This window comes from Sinocyclocheilus anshuiensis, unplaced genomic scaffold (genome assembly GCF_001515605.1).
Source record: "Sinocyclocheilus anshuiensis isolate Anshui unplaced genomic scaffold, SAMN03320099.WGS_v1.1 scaffold1075, whole genome shotgun sequence".
In the NCBI taxonomy this organism is placed as follows: Eukaryota; Metazoa; Chordata; class Actinopteri; order Cypriniformes; family Cyprinidae; genus Sinocyclocheilus; species Sinocyclocheilus anshuiensis.
In genome coordinates this window covers 326,670-344,850 of record NW_015544163.1, presented here as the reverse complement: position 1 = coordinate 344,850, position 18,181 = coordinate 326,670, and the positions used below count along the sequence as shown (strand labels likewise).

At 34.8% G+C, this 18,181-nt stretch overlaps 1 protein-coding gene across 1 annotated transcript in view; it reads left to right on the top strand.

Moving 5' to 3' along the window:
• Window positions 1-18,181, top strand: part of LOC107695689 (RNA binding protein fox-1 homolog 3-like) — a 304,812-nt gene that overhangs the window by 128,658 nt on the left and 157,973 nt on the right. Inside the window, exon 2 of the mRNA XM_016495693.1 lies at window positions 2,077-2,154. The gene's annotated coding sequence lies outside the window, so the exon portion shown is untranslated. The remainder of the gene's footprint in view (window positions 1-2,076; window positions 2,155-18,181) is intronic.

The window sequence follows — 18,181 nt, the reverse complement described above, 5'->3', positions numbered from 1 at the left end:
CCTATTTATACTATAGTCGCACCGGTAGTGACGTCATGGCTGTCGCCGGCCAACAAGTTGGTGTTTTTTCAATGTATGCTTCAGACACGGGTCACGACGAGGCGTTCCCCATAGCGACCCCTAGAGGATGCAGTTCGAAGTTCCCATGAAAGGGAACATTGATGTTGTGAATCCATTTAGCCTATACTCTTTTTCAGGCATGTGAATGAACAGGATACTTGTTGTAATGCCAGAAGTTTTGTATTAACAGTCCTGGATTAGACAGATGATTGTGTTTCTGTTTAATCATCACATATATGATACACAAGTTCTAGTGTCAGTATGAGTCTTCATTGTCTTATACACATGCTGACAATGCAGCAGCTGATTCATTAACGCAGGGTGTGTGTGTGTATGTGTGTGTGTGGACGCGGCCGTAGACAGAATCGATTCGGTCCAGCCGTGAATCTGTCCTTTATCACAGTAATATGATTCTCATCGATGAAACACTTTTTCATAATGCCCTGCAGGGCTTCATAGTTTCACATGTCAGCTGTGTTATTTTGTTTAGATTTTATTTTATTCATTTTTTTTTTTTTTTGGTCAAAGATGTTAAGATGTTGCATCAAAAGAAATTTACAAAAGTGATTTTATGTCCATAGAAAATACATTAAATGCAAGTAAAGTGTCTACTTTCAAGGTTTCAAATAAGTTTTTGGAGAATAAATTAATTGGGTTGAAATAACGTTACATTGTCATTCAGTGTAACACAATATTTATGTAAAAATTCAAACAACATGCTTATTCTGACTTGTACATATTAAAATATATAAATGAATAAGGGAGCATATTAGATTTTTATTGTGTTTTAATTAAATTAGTAAAAAATTCTTACTGACAATTGGGCAAAAACTAGGAGAGTGGCAAATTTAAAAAAAAATGTAAAATTACAACTAATTAGTATTTTTTTTGCTCTGAAAAACAAAAACAAAATTGCAATTAAATTAAACCGAAAACTTAAAAAAATAATTGGGAAAAACAACAATAATTTAAAGCAGTATTACACTTATTGTTTTTATGTTTATTATGTTTATTATATTACACTTATTATGTTTTTCGTCTTTGACCCATTAATATACATTTTAAAATGTGATCATTCACGGTTGCTTGATTGATTGATTTTTATTATTATTATTCTTTTTTTTTAATTAAAAATTTGATGAAGAAACAAACTCATCTACATCTTAGATGACCTGAGGGTGAGTACATTTTCAGCAAATTTTCATTTTTGGGTGAACTGTTCCTTTAAATATGTCAGATTGTGAAGTAGCATCGGATCGGTACCCTTCTTCCTCTTCCTCGGTTTGTTTTGTGTGTTCAGGAGTGCAGTGACGGCTGCTCAAATAAGCAATACACAGATTAATGACTCGCATTAAGGGGTTAAGAGCAGGAGACGTGCATGACGGCCTCACGCCAGCCTCCGTCACACAAAACATTAGTGCACAGAAATGCTTTGCAAAGTGGCGCTTGGCTCACAATGCATGCGTAAATTATGTAACGCAACTACATTATACATGAGAAACAAAATTTGAACACATGGTCTTTGGTTGGGCATGTAAATAGATTCAGTAGAGATGCATTTGAAGGATCATGTGACACTGAAGCCTGGAGTAATAATGCTGAAAATTCAGCTTTGATCACAGAAATACATTTGTTTGTTTTTTACAGTATATTCAAATAGAAAGTGGTTATTTTGATTTGTAATATTATTTCACAATTTTGCTGTTTTGACTGTATTTGTGCACACCTAAATGCAGCCTTGATGAGCAGAAGAGACTTAAAAACATTACCGACTTCACATTTTTGAACAGTAGTGCAAATAATTCAGTGCATGTGGTTTACACTTAAAGGTGAAGAGCATGAAAAAAAGTCCGCACACTCAAACATCAAAGAGTCAACAAGTGAGATGAAAGCAATATAAGCAATTTACTGAGTAAAACAAGGCAAACTTTTCGGTCACATGTTGACCATTTTCAATGCCAAGCTAACAAACTTAAAGCACATGATTTATCCCTGTTGTGTGTGTGTTTGTTTTAGGATCAGGAACGGTGTGTGTGGAGCACAGAGACCTTCTTCATAAAGCTGCTCAGTTCATGGATATTCCCCTCTGGGCAGGTCAGTGCGGAGAGCAAACACTCGCATGCTGCATTTGCATGAAACTGCGTTGAGGTTTTCTGTAAGACAAATCAGCTAATATCTGGCTCGGCCCTCCGGTGTGTTTGGGCTCTCGGTGAAATGTGCTGGATCCCTTCGAAGGTTTCTGCGCATTTGAGTAATTGATGAATTGTAGTGAATATCTGGACAGGCTTCATTTTGTCGCCCTCATCGGCTGCTTAATAACTGTAAATAGGCTCAAAATCTCCCTGCTTTTCCTCGCTTAAATCAGAGTAACAAGGTTATTTTTAAATTAAGCACATTTATCAAACTACCAGGAGCTTATTTGCAAACTTAAGTGGTTATTACTTGGCCTCAAAACCCAATTAAACTCACTTTCTACGCACACACTTTTTCTCACAAGCACACTTTCTGTTTTTGAGGGTGTTTGTTGTTGCCTTGATATTTCTATACTAGAATAAAGAAGCTTATTTTGTTTTTATTAATTGTGTTAATTGTGCTAACTAGGGATGTCACCATATTTTAGTAGTTAATGAAATTTCACAGTTCTCTTTAATATCACAGCTAAACTAATATGCAATTCGGGGTTATCATTGTCAACTAAAACATTTTCATTACTTGAAATAAAATAAACATTAACTGAAATAAACACACAAACGTATTTTGTTTCAAGTACAGTGGTGACCAAAATTATTAAAGGGTTAGTTCACCCAAAAATGAAAATTCTGTCATTAATTACTCATTCTCATGTTATTCCAAACCCTCAAGAACTACGGGAATACTTTTTGTGCGCAAAAAAAAAAAAAAAAAAAACTTTATTCAACAATTAGTCTCCTCCGCATCACCCTGGCGCCATTTTGGAGAGTATCAGCTAGATGTAAACCGTGTATGATGTTCTGTGTCAGCCGCACCACACGGATACGTTATTTTCGTTCAAATCAAAGCACAAACAACGTAGAAAATGTATCCGCATGACGGAGCTGACACAGAACATCATACACTGTTCTCTGCGTTCTCAGGAAATATATTGACTCTGAGATGTGCTGCTGTAATTGCTGCGGAAGGTGGACACACCAAATATCAAAGTTAAAAGTGGATAAAAACAGTAGGATATTTGTTTTGCTCAGAGCAACCATCTGCATGTTTGATGAACATTATGAAATGAAATCATGTTTTGGATGCCAAAAAGGTCAATATTTTCAGATCTGTCAGGTGTTCTAAAAATTTTGGCCATCACTCTAGTTGCCAAGGCAACATTTCTCATTTTTGATTAAGGTACTGAAAGTAAATAAACTAAAACGTAATCAAATCTACAGTATATAGACAGATTATAAAATAAAGAAATACTAATACAAATCACAAACACACCACAAAATTACTAAACTTTTAAGTAAAGTTAAACTGAAAAAAAATACACCTATAGTAGTGTATCAGTTATACTAAAATAACACTGATGCAATTGAGCATATATCACAACATTGCTAAACTCTCATTTTAAAATGAAAACAAACAAAATATATACAAATTAAAAATATAAAAAAAATTGATATACAAAATAACACTGCTTTATTTGTACCAGTACATTATTATATTACATTTATTTATATGAATATTAACATGTTCATGCTAATATTCTCAATTAATTGCATGTGTTTCTCAAGCACGCACCCCAGTAAACTGTCAGTAAAGAGATCTATTTAAAATGCAGTAACCAAATAGAGTTCATGTATCTTTGTTTTCTATCTATTTGGGATCAAAGTAGCAGTATGTTTGACATCCCTGCTGTTAATAGCATTGCATTCTTGTTGCATAAAGAGAGATTCTAGCTACATAAGCTTGATTTCAGAAAGCAGTTCATATTGTAGCGTAAGAACATGTCGCTTTCTCTGTTGCTGCAGGAACATGTTAAGTACACACAACAGCAGCACATACTTGCAGTGTGTTACTTCTGAGTGTGTGTGTTTGTCAGGATTGATGGTGTTGAATATCTGTCAGCAGGCAGCAGAGCTTGATTTATATTCCTGTGTTGTATTGACTGCTGTGTTTATAAGGAAACTCTAGCATTTATTCATTACACTGAAGCTGCCTTCACACACACATACTGAGGAAACGTGCAGTTTATATTATATTTATATTTATATATTTATATATATATATATATTTATTATAGTAGGGATCTGGAATTGGTTATAAAAACTGAAAACAGAAGGGGAACAAGTAGTAGGAAAGAGAATGATTCAGAAGCGATACTTATGTGCCTGCGCTAAACACTGAGACAATAAATAAATACACTTACAAGCAGCTTTTAACTTCTGCTGATTGACTGCTTCTCACAAAGAGTATTTCTTTACACTGTGTTTTGCTGGCGCTTGAACACACTTTCCTGTTTATCACAACAAATGGCCAAGCAAAGCGCACGACACTGACAAGGTACGCGATACAGTACGAGACCAAACGCGATTTAAGTTTATACAGCAGATATGTATGATTCATGTAAGAATCAGCTTTTTGTCTCATAGGTCTCCTTTATTTATTAAAAGCATGCACTTTTTAATAACAAAATATATATATATTTTTTTTTTGTTGATTTGTACTTCATTTGTTTGGCAAATAAAAATTGTGTTCGATTATAGAAGTCCACTATTTATTTATTACAAGCACAGCCTTAAAGTGATTTATATAAAGCAATTTTGTTTACTTGTAGATGTGCAATATTTATTTATTTATCAACATTCATTTTATTAATTTTGATTTATTATGCTCAATTTTGTTTACGTGTAGAAGTACACTAGCATTTATGTATTAAAAGCATATTCTAAGTTACTTTAGTTCACTTGTCAAAAAAACACTAGTATTTTATTTAGATCACTAGCATCCGTTCATTCGTTCATTTGTTCGTTAATTCATTCACTTATTTGTTTTGTTTTTTGTTTGTGTAGAAATACACGTGCATTTATTTTTATTTATTTATTTATTTACTTATTACGCTTAGTTTACTTGTAGAAGTGCACTATTATATATATATATATATATATATATATACATATAATTTGTTTATTTAAACACATGCTAAAAGTGAACTGTTCAGTTGTTGAAGCATACTATCATTTGTTTTAAATGCTTGAAGTTAATTTTGTTAATTTGAAGTACACTAGCATGTAGCACTAGATGAATCTAAAGTTTGTAATAGTTTTGGCAAATGTGATGTGTGTTTTCAGTTCTGATTTTAGTATGCGAGCAGAATTCTCCATATTTATCCTCTTAAATCAGCACCGCAAATGTGATAAACTCCACAGATTGAGTCTGGAGCTGCTCCTGACCCATGAATCCAGCGCTGTGTCATACTGCTGTGTGTCTTTAACCTCTCGCGCGTGTGTGTGTGAAGAGGAGGAGTGGACGGAGAGCCGTGCTGGCGAGGGGTTTTTCTGTAGAGCCCATTAGAGGGCCCCATAAATCTGCTCTCACAGCAACTGCAGCACTGAGACTTTCTCATTCAGCCCAAAGATTTCTCTCTGTTCTTCATTTAGAGGAGGCTGAGGGATGCAGGGAAACCCCGGCTGGTGTTTCTCTCCTCTGAGTCAGTCACATCACTGCTGTCTGAGGAGTTCATTCAGCAGCTTGACGTTTTCTTCAGTCCTGATGTGCATTTGTAATGTTTCTTGTACTAAAAACAGTCGTAATTTGGTTTCTAATGATTCTTCCCCACCTTTAACTATAATAAAAAAATATATAAATATTGATACAAGATACATTTACTTGAAGAAGCATGAGATATTAAAACTTGTTTTCATAAATTACCTTAATTGCAAGTATATTTAGTCTCACCGGACTGGTGAAATTTACTAAATGAAACAAGTTCATTGCACTTAACAGAAAAAAAAGTAATGTGAGCTCAATAGATTAAGATTAATATATTTTATGCTGCATGTTGTGTTATTTGAAAAACTGCACTGTTTGCAAGTACATGCATATGTGCAGTTGATAGCTATTAGATAATTCAAACTAATTTATTCTTTCTAATTTTAATGGTTTTACTCAATTTAGTTGTTTTAGCTACACAGTGTGTTGGAGTCAGGGTTAGTATAATTGACTAAAAATAACCTTAAAAATATATTACTTGAAGTAACATAAACATTAACTGAAATGAAACTCAAATATGAAGAAGCTTAAACTTAATTTCAGCCTGTTGCCCAAGCAACATTTCTCATTTTCACTTAGTTTAATATGAGTTAATAAAAAAACAAAACATAATAAAATTGAAATAAATAAATAATGAAAACTAAATAGACATATTTAAAACAGAAAGAAATGGCAATAAACATTAAACATTAAATTATTTATATTTATTTATTTGGTGGACTCGAGAAATATGAAGAAGCTTAAACTTAATTTCAGCCTGTTGCCCAAGCAACATTTCTCATTTTCACTTAGTTTAATATGAGTTAATAAAAAAACAAAACATAATAAAATTGAAATAAATAAATAATGAAAACTAAATAGACATATTTAAAACGGAAAGAAATGGCAATAAACATTAAACATTAAATTATTTATATTTATTTATTTGGTGGACTCTTTCACATTCCTTTTTTTAACTTAAATAATCTAAGTCAAGCTGTTTCTTCAAACTGTTTAAATTAACTTGTTGTGTTTTACAGTGAAACAAGTAAAAAAAAAAAATCTAAATGCAGTACATTAAACATGCATTCTCTAAAAACAAGCTTTAAGTCTTACTTCTCAAGTAAAGTTATCTCACTTTTTAAAGATATTTTAACTGGGGAAAAAGAGAATTAGTTAAGAATGGAAAATGTATTTATTTCTTTGTTTGCAGTGTTCACTTTGCCCATGATTGAAAGGGTCTGTTTTTGTTAAGTAAATGTTTTACCAAGGAACCTTAAAAGTACATAATATCCCATCAAACTCTTTCATTTAAAAAAAGCAAGATCTTCACCCTTTAAAGAGATGTTTTGCTGTTGAGGCCTGCAGTCACGTCACTAGATATGAGTTTCCTAATTAAAACACGTATGTCTGAAAGCATTCGAGCTGATATGAAACTAGTTAAGCTGGTCAGCCAGAGGGACTAGTCTTGAGCGCGAGCGGATAGATTAGCACGTGTGAGTAGCTTTCTGTCACCCGGGTTCAGCTTCAGCAGCATTTACAGGCTTCAGAATGCAAGTACGTTCATCACGGTATCATGTTCCCAGTGATGGAGCGGTTATTGGATGTAAGTGCTCTAAATGTGACGGACGGACTTCCTGTCTGGCTCTGTGCTCCTGGCATGTAGTCTTAATGAGATGCTTCAGCTGTAAGTGCATGTGCAGTTTGAGGAACAGGACTGTGACCCTACATGAGAGCAAATCTGTTCCTGAGCAAAGGTGGAGCTGTTAATTTAGTTACGTAATTATATTTGACTCTACTTTTTCTGTAAATGGCTGAAAGTGTACAGTAGTTCATGAAGGGCTCTGAAGTGTTATGCTGCAATCCAGTGTAACTTTGGTTTTAAAAATGAGTGAGTTTGGATCCTAATTATTCATAATTTATAGTAGGAGAGAATACATTTAGTGCATCTCAAATCTTTGTGTGTTGAAGGAGTCTGCATGCAGTGTTATTTCACTCATTTACTAGTTTTGTTGATGTTTGGAATTCGGTTTTATTTTTATATCTTAGTTAGTTTCATTTGTAGTAGTTTGATTGTTTGTTTTAGTTTATTTACTTGGCAGCTAGCTAAAATTAAAGTGAAAATAGAAATGTAATTATGAACTCATACCTTTTTTTAATTTTAGCTAGCTGCCAAGTAAAACTAGAACTAATAAATAATAATCAAATATACATTGAAAATATAAAAATGGCAAAAACACAGTAAAATTACGAAAACTAACTCAAATTAAAGTGAAAATAGAAATGTAATTATGAACTTATAACCTTTTTTAATTTGAGTTAGTTTTGATAATTTTGCTGTTTTTGTCATTTAATTTTTTTCAGTGTTTATTTTATTATATTATTAGTTTTATTTTGTTTAGTTGTAATTATTTTAGTACTTCAAACTTAACCTAAGCGAACATATGAAATGGAAAAACTATAGCTGAAATAAGTTAAGCTCAAGGTTTTAGTTTTAGTTCATTATAATAACTGCCTGTTATTACCCACAACCCCCTAGTTTGTCATGAAGGCATCATTTTATTATGTAGTGGTATGTCTCAATACTGGTGTACTGCCTTACTGCATATTCAGTGTGTATGTCATATTGTATGTAATTTTTGATTATTAGCTACATATGTGCATGTTTTATATGGATTTAGTGTCAATGTGTTTTATTGTTTGACAGCTGAGATGTCTGTTATTTTTCATAATTTATAGGAGAATATAAACTTCTTTCCGATCCCCAGCTTACAGTAGTGTATGAATATTTATCGGTGTGACGTGGTTGCTTGTGTCCATGCTGAATGGTGATCAGCTGTTGTTGTTGTCAGTGTGTGAGTAGGGTAAGCCGCTGTGTGTCTCCAGTGTTCATGAGAGATGTTTGTATGCCTGGCACGGCCCACGGCCAGAGTTGAGTCTGGTAAACATGAGCGGCAGCAGTATTCATCAGTGCTCTCTGGTCACGCTGTGCGCCGGATCATGTTCACTGTGACCCGCTACACGCCGACCTCGTGACCCGCCACAGACAGAGGTGACTGGTAACAAGCAGCCGGCGCTCGACGTGTCCACACACACCAATGCAAAGAGCTCAGCTCTCTATTCTATTCTATTCTATTCTATTCTATAGAATAAAGAAAATGTAAGTGCAAAGCTAACCAAAGTCTCTTCTGCTCATCAAGGCTGCATTTATTAGATGAAAAATGCAGTAAAATACAGTAATATTGTGAAATATTAGTACAATTTCAAATAACTGTTTTCTATTTGAATATATGTTATTTATTTCTGTGATCAAATCTGAATTTTCAGCATCATTACTCCATTCTTCAGTGTCACATGATCCTTCAGAAATCATTCTAATAAGCTTATTTGCTGCTCAAGAAACATTTCTGATTATGATCAATGTTGAAAACAGTTGTGCTGCTTCATATTTTTGTGGAAACCATAGTACTTTTTTTCAGGATTCTTTGATAAATAGAAAGTTCAAAAGAGCAGCATTTATTTGAAATATAAATATTTTGTAACATTATTAATGACTTTGTCGCTTTTGAGAAATGTAACACGTCCTTGCTGAATAGTAAATGAATCGTAAATGCTGAAAAAAAAATGTTTTGTACGGAAAACTAATATCTCTTTGAGTTCACATACAATCAATAGCTAGCTTCAAACTGGTGTAAATGCTGCAGACAGATGTTTCATGTTCTCCAGAACTCACATAATCATTATTTTCACATTCATTTCACATATCGTTCACATTGGCCTGTTTTTTTTTTTTTTTTTTCAATGGTGTTTACTTTTAAAGTTCAGCATTTTTATCTTAATTGCTTTGGAAGCACAAATTTGGCTTTTTCATTGCTGCTGCTAATGAAATCAAAACCGTATGAGCCAATCATAATCCATTTCAGTAGAGGACGCAATATGATTGGACAAGTATAGAGCCGTGCAAATTGAGCTTCTTAATTGCTAACACAGCTCTTTTAAGGAAGCGAGAAATCATTTAGCAGATGCTTTGATCCTAAATGACTGACTTTAGTGAATTAATCGACCGTTTCCCTGAAAAACATGGAGTTGAATCAACAAGAAACGTCATTTACAACCTGTTCAACTTCTGTACTGTATATTTCACAGTCAGGATTCATTTTTATGCATCAGGAACTGATTGGATAGGGAAACTAATTTTATACCAGTGAAACAGCAAAAGCACCCATTGGTTGAGATTCAAGTGGCCTTGATGACATCACCTCAGGAGTAAAGTCGCTTCAGAAGTGAAGAATAGTCAATATTGATTTCACAGGAATTGCAGGTATCAAACTAGCAAACGACTTTCCTTTTTTTTTTTTGGATGATGTCATCAAGGCCACTTGAATCTCAGCCAATGGGTGCTTCCACTGTTCATCTTGTATAAAATGCCAACTTTTTTCTGGATTCTAGGTGTTAATTTTTATGTGATTAGTGTTTTGTCTCTGCTATCATTAAACCTCGCTCAGAACCACATTCATTACCTCACTCTAAGCTCCGCCTTTGTAGAAGGGGGCGGAGTTTGACCTCTGAATGTTTTTCATCTGAAGTCGAACTGTTTTTGAATAATACCCAGAATGCTTCTGGTTTGTGGAAGTGACTAAATATCGTTTGCTAGTTGCTAGTAGTAATACTTGCAGTCAAAATTTACACTTCGTCACCACTGAAACGACTTTCCTCTTCAGATGATGTCATAAAAGCCACTTGAATCTCAACCAATGGGTGCTTCCACTGTTTGTTATAAAATGGCAACTTTCTGAATTCTGGGTATTATTAAAAACAAGTCTCTTTTTGCATGCGATTAGTGTTTTGTCTCTACTATTATTAAACCGCATGCATTACCATACTGTAAACCCCGCCTTTGTAGAAGGGGGCGGAGCTTGGCCTCCATAATCGGTCATCTGAAGGCAAGATGTTTTTGAATAATACCCAGAATGCAAAGCAGAGGGTTGGTGTCTCGGTAAAACACCTCAACGCACACCGCGGCGGGCAATTACTCTCTCGACGTGGGTGTGACTCGAAATTCCTGAACCTTTTCGTTCTCCAATCACGGCTGATGGATTGAGCCGACAGCCGCCAGCATCTGGCTGTTAGCACACGCTCAAGTGCCGCGCTCCAAACGCCACGCTGATTAATGGCCGCTGCTCGCAGTCAACAGAGGCGGAAATTAAGCGTTTGAGTTTAAGCGTTACATTTGTCTGAAGAGCGCGAGGGGTTGAGAGGCATTTGTCAAAATCCACCGCGGTTAAAGTTGAAAGTCCTGCACCTGTAAACATCCGTGTACAAGCTTCACTCATAGCAAAGAAGAATTGCAGATGAAATCTTTAATTTCTCATTTTCTAGGTTCTTCTTGACAGAAATGATGATAGCAAATTGAGAGATTTGCTAAAGTCCCCTGTATTTCAGGATTTTCGTTATTTTACACAAATTAACCTAATTTGATATTATAATTTAATGTATTATAGTTGTAAATCTGTTCTGTGTGCTTTATGGAGCCATAAAAAACGGAAAAAAAAAAAAAAAACTTTAAAAATATTAAGATTTTTTTTTCAAAATGTAATATTCAAATATTAAATAAGTTATGTTTTATAAAATATGTACAAGGTAATAAGTATATTATGGGTAGAATTAAAATGTATGTAATTGTATATTGTAAGTACAATTAATGCAACTTATATAATTGTATATAAAAGTCGATATTATAGTTTTAATTGTTTTGTGATTTATGGTGCCATATAAAAATATGAAATATATTTATTTATTTTAAATTGGACATTTAACATTTAAAATTAAATAAATGTTCTGTAAAATACATATTTAATAGAGTATTGTAGGCCAAATTATTGTAACTGTACAGTTTTTTGTATTTTATTATTTATGTTTTATATCTTATAGCTATGGGGCTCAAAAGATTGATATAATAGTAAAATATAACTTTATAAATATATTTCTATTTTTATTGATTTTTGTGTTTCTAAACGTGTGCATATTACATTTGTTAGTATATTAATATTATGCGATTTGGCTTGCATGCAAATGTACAAACCATATGTAAATAATATGTACGAATACTAATGAGCTCAGAATATAATAATAGCTACCCAAGATCAAATGATCCGAGCTGCTATTCGCATTCATTTTAATGTATGACACCTACTAACTCATTTTTAGGCCTGTGTCTCTAGAAGTAACATCTGAGATAAATTGATTCGTAAATGAGTCCTGCATTGAGTCTCATGAGGTCTGGAAGAGCAAGAAAACCCTCCTCTGGGTAACTTTACTGGATTAGCTCTGGCGCTCCGAATGTGAAACGTGAGTTTCTGGGATCGGCTTTTCCCAGGGACCCACGGGGAAACGGATACCCCGATATCACCGCAGCGTCAATCCTCAGGAGGGGCTCGGGTAGTTTGGTCTGTGGTTGAACGCTCGCGTGTGTCCCGTTCAGCCCGTCTGACCTTGAGCGACTGGCATGGGTCAGATCTCTGAGCCGGTGTGGTTCTGGGGTATCGGGGTTTCCGTTTGCAGCGGTAAGGGCCGTGGTGGATCTGTGCCCGGGCCTTTGAACAGACTAATGGTTACAAGCGCTGGCGCGGCTCCACGCGCCGCCCCGCAGGCCCTGCCTGGATCAGTCGATAACACGCAATTTAGAAAATCAGCCAAGTTTGCAGAAAGAAAGCGCTAATATCGGAAATAAAGACGGATACATAAGCTGAGGCCGGGGGATTTTTTCATGCGTGGCGGAGAGTTATTTGTTATCCGGAAGGAGTGAGCGCCGGGCGAAACGCTCGCATGTCTGAAGCGTCGACAGCGCCACTGACCCAAGCTCTCTCGCTCTGGTGTCGATGGAAATCTAATTGCCTGAAAAGCGATCAATGGAAAGTAAATTGGTTTCTGTGTGAAACTGAACATGTAATAAGCTCTGAGCTGCTTTAATATGTGCTGCTTTTGCATCTTGAATCGCACGCGTTTCTTCGTAATGCATTCCTGTATGTGATAGTTCTCCGTCACTCTCTGATTCTCTCTCAAGCTCCATTACTCCCTCAAACAGGACAGCGTGTTTTTCTCAGAGTGCTTGCAGGTGTTTGTGGAGTCCTGGTCAGTATTTTAAGCAATAAGGTTTGGGAGGTTGTGTCAGTAGTTAGATATAGTTACTTTATATGAAATTATATAGATTATGCAACATTTCAAAATAAGCATTTAATGCAAAGGCTTGAATAAGTGAATTTCTTAAATAAGTGAAAAGTGAAAACATTTCTCTATATAAAAACCAATAAGACATTTAAATAATGAAATAAAGCCAAAATAATTTAAAAACATGCAAATACAACAACTTTATACAACAAAAGATCAACTTAAAACACAAAACCTCTTGACTCTTATGTGCGTTTTATATAAATTGAACGCTGACCACATAAAAATGTTCTATACAATGAAAAAAATTTCCAGCTTGAATAATAAAATATTCCATCTTGAATAATAAGAGATGTGCACATGTGCGTTTTTAGCAGAAAAAAATTAAATTTGTTCACCATATTACAGACAACTGACCGTATTCTCCATCAAGCTTATTCTGTTTTCAAATGTATTGTGTTTTCATGAGTAAAACATGTTTCATTTGTTCAAGACTTTGTCTAAAATGTTTATTTATAAATATAGTATGTTTGACCTTAAATGTTCATACTTTGTGCATTTAGGTTCTGTTTGTAACAACATGAACTCATATAATAGCCTACAGTCAAATGGGAAACACTTTACAATACAGTTCCATGTTTATTAATATTTTCAAAACTAAAAAGCTGTATTTCTTCTCAGTAGTTCAAACAGTATGAACTAACAAGGAACTATTGTATTTGTAGTATCCATTAGCATCATAATGCTCATATCGCTCATTGTGCATCATATCTTATGCACATATGAATTGAAAGTGGCTTTCTCTAAAAGTGTAAATTGCAGCTCAGTTCAAATATTTTTGTGCCGATAATGATCGGTACCCAATAATCTGTCATTTTTAACTAAAAAGCAAAGGCAAAATTTTAATGTTGACTGTACAAAGCCTCGTTTGAAAGTTATGAAAAATCCTTGGTTTGGTTTTTGATAGAGCTCAACCGATAATCGGTTTTACATTTTTTCCCGATATTTAAGCATTTTTCCATAATCAAATATCGGTTTTGTAATATCGGAGCCACACCATCTTTTAGGCATTTTTAGAATTGCAATCAAGACCGCCATAACTTTATTTATCATAACTGCCATTAATGCACAAATGAGGTAATAAATGCTTGATATGTAGTTTAAGTTTGGTGCTCCGAAATCGAAACAGACTCACATTCACGTAATCTGTCAAGTCATATCCCAAAGATGTAACTATATAAATTTAAACAAGCCTTGAATGAGTGCATGTTGTTGGAAATAAAACAAGTTTACAAGTGTCAAAACAGTGTGTCAAAAACATACATGAAACAATAAATAAATATCGGTTATGTGCCGTATTTCACTTGTGGAGCACACAAACATGCAAATAATCGGTATTGTATCGGTTACTAAAAAATAATTGGTAGATCTCTAGTTCATGGTCTTGATTGATAGATTGTATTTGACTCCAGATTTACTCGCTCCTACAAATTAGATGGATAAAGTGAGCAGCAGTTGGTGATTTCTCATGTCAGTCAGATGATCTGTTCTAATGGAAATGGGCGTTTCTTGACTAGATTTATGTGTAATGTGAGCTAGACTTATGCTAGTATGATATCTGTGTCTGATCGGTGATCCGTCTGCCATCGCTTCTTCTTTATCTCCATCTTTCTTTTTTCCAGTCATTCATCAGCTTTAGCGTGCTCAGATTATTCATCAAAGGTGGTCGGTGGATCTGATTAACGGCTGTGTTTTATCTGCACGTGTCGAGCGAGAGCCTCGTAACCATCAGCGTTTGGCATCTGTCTGTCTGCGTCAGCATCATTGTTGTAGAGTATCGCTTGGCTTGCACAATCTGTGATACCATTAAACACAACATGGCAGCCGGAGCGTCGACAGATTGTTCCCATCTCATTACAGAAAGTTTCCTCCTGTGGGAGAGAGAAGATCTCTGAGATCCGACGGGTCATTTTAAGGCGGCTGAGGTCAAAGCGTTCATTTATTCTTGGTTTTTGTATGAAAATTTTACTAAGCCTGAATATTATTTGATTATAACATACATCAGTGTTGGGGAACCTACATTAATGCACATTATGAAGATCAAAGCTACTAGTAAATAAACTACAGTTTTGAATATTTGGCTACAATATAATACTAACAAAAATAATTATTTGCATTCAAAGGAATAGTGCACCCCCAAAAAATTAGCTGAAAATTAACTCACTCTCAGGCCATCCAAGATGTAAATGAGTTGTTCTTAATCAGATTTGGAGAAATTTAGCATTACATCACTTGCTCATCAATAGATCCTCTGCAGTGAATGGGTGCCGTAAGAATGAGAGTCCAAACAGCTGATAAAAACATCACAATAATCCACAAGTAATCCACACCACTCCGGTCCATCAGTTAATGTCTTGTGGAGAGAAAAGCTGTGTGTTTGTAACAAACAAGTCCATCGTTTAAGTGTTTTTTTTGTTACTTCAAACCATCACTTCTGGCTAAAAAGTCCATAATCCATAATAACACTTCATCCAATGAAAAAGTCCATCTCCTGTTGTCTCTCACATCAAAATCTACCCTTATATTTGTTTAGAAATGTTGTGGTGCTTGATCTGTGCAGGTTTCTCTCCAGACCAGATGTCTTTTCCACTGGAGAAAGCAATGCTATTGATAGAGGACTCATGCCAGATGTTAACTGATGGACTGGAGTGGTGTGGATTATTTTGATGTTTTCATCAGGTGTTTGGACTCTCATTCTGACGGCACCCATTCACTACAGAGGGAGTAATTGAGTATAAAATCAATGAGGATCATAAGTCAAACTTTAGTATAGTTATAAATTGACTTTTTGATATATATATTTTTTTTATTTTTAACATTATTTCATTTCTAAACTTTTTATTTGTGCCATTTAATTAGCTTTTTAGTTTTATTTATTTTTTAATAGGACGGTCGAGTGTAGACGGTAAAGTACGGATGAAAGACTGTTATAAACTGATACATTTATACTATATATGTATATGAAAACAACGCCAAACCGAAGTACTTAATTATTTATTTTCAACTTTTGTCACAATGTTCACAGTACTGATAAAAGGTAGCCAAGTTAATGAAGAAACTAGAGAGCATTTTGTGACGTTTTTCATGGGTGTGTGGTAAATGACGTTAGTTATTGATCTTAACATACACTACTGTTCAAACTTTTGGGGAAAAAGAAAAGAAAAAGAAAAAAAGTCTCTTTTGCTAACCAAAGTTGCATTTATTTGACACAAGTTGTGAAATATATATATTTTTTTATTTAAAATAACTTTTCTATTTTAATATATTGTAAAATGTACTTTATTCATGTTATCAAAGCTGCATTTTCAGCATCATTACTCCAGTCTTCAGTGTCACATGATCCTTCAGAAATCAATTTCTAATTATTATCAATGTTGAAAACTGTTGTGCTGCTTCATATTTTTTTGGAAACCATGATCTCTCTCTTTTTTTTTATGGAAATCTTTTGTAACATTGTAAATTACTTTACTGTCACTTTTGATCAATTTAAAGAATCCTTGCTCAGTAAAAGTATTAATATCTTTAAAAAATCATACATATTCCTGTCCACACATGGATTTTTCTTCCTTCAGGGAAACCGCTTGTTACTTTACACACGCTGTTTGATTTGAAATCATCGCTCATTTTCTGTCTCTGGAGTGACGTCACGTGCACAAACGACTGAAAAAGCTTCTCCCCGGTGAGTGAGCTAACAGAAGGAGTGTGTTTTTAACGCAGCTCTTCCTGAGGGACATGGTTTGTCAGCGATCAACAGGTGATTTCCTGTGTCAGCTCATATAAATAAACCCGGCTCCGCTGAGAGCAGGGAAATAGGACAGACGAGGCTCACGGATGGCAAACACTAGTTACTGGTGACCTCTGCAGCACTGATGGAAAGCAAACTCACGTTTACAGTGGCGTCAGAGTTTCAGAGCTTGTGTTGTGTGTTTGTGTTTTGGTGCTCCTCTTCTGATCGCACATTCATCACTCTGACATCGGCTACTTTCCACCTCACGCAGAAACAGTGCAGTCAGCTCTTCCTGAGGAGGAGGTTTACCGCATGAAGATATGTGTTTGGGCTCTTCAGAGAGGAACTGTCAGGAGATTACGTGGCCATCGCTTTCATGTGTTTTGGAAATAATGCAGCTAATGCACAAATGTGTAAAGATGTCAGAAGTTTCTGTACTTTGGTGCTAAGTTGATACTGGATTAAATACCAGTGTTAATGTTATACAGTGTCAACATTCAGGGCATCTTTATCAAGTCCATCTTCATTTTTTTTCCAAAACATGAAAGCAATTCCCATGTCTTAAGTTTGTAGTCTGTCTTAAGAGAAGTACTTGCAGCAGTTTTATTTTACTTATATTATTTTATTTTGAATATATATATAGACCTGAAACACTTCAAGTATTGTTTACTTCATTTTTATTTTTGTTCAGTTTTTTTTTTTTTTTGCTTTGGTTGTTTGTTTTGGTGATCTGATCAGCGAGTTTCTGTAAAGCGGAGATCACGTGTGCTTGCGGATTAATGTAGACACTGACGAGAATGAATGAGCAAAACTCCCGCGGCGAATAGAACGTCTTGCAGTTAATGAAGAGCACTTCTAGATCTGAACAGCACATCTTCTTTAACACAGTTACATCTGTACACCACCTCTCATTGATGTAAAAGCATGTCCCGCCGCCGCACGATTTCCCCGTTGATTCTGAGTCGCGATCTGCTCTGAACAGTCAACGCGCTGAGACTATATATATATATAGCAATGAATTATTACAAATGTAAATAAACATGGTTTAATTTTGAAATACTTCAAAGATACTTTTTGATTTATAATTCATAGTATATTTTTGATTTTATTATGCATTATTTTTTTAATATTTAACATTTTTCAAATAATGGAGTTTGTTTAGAACTGATTCGATTTTGCTGTGAGAATCATGTCAATCTCACTTGTATTGTTGTTGACTACAGACGTTTTGCTATGACAAACCTTCAGACCTGTATAACTTGCAAACTAATTGTGTGTATGTTTTCTCTAAATGAATCAGACAGAGTGATTGAATAGCATCTGCTGCAAACGTCAAACACGACTGCAGCACAGATCGGAGCGATGGCATGTCAGCTCATTCCAGAACGTGTGTGTGTGTGTGATCGATTCACCCTTGTGTCCATTTTATGTGTTGTTCTGTTTTTATCAAGCTGA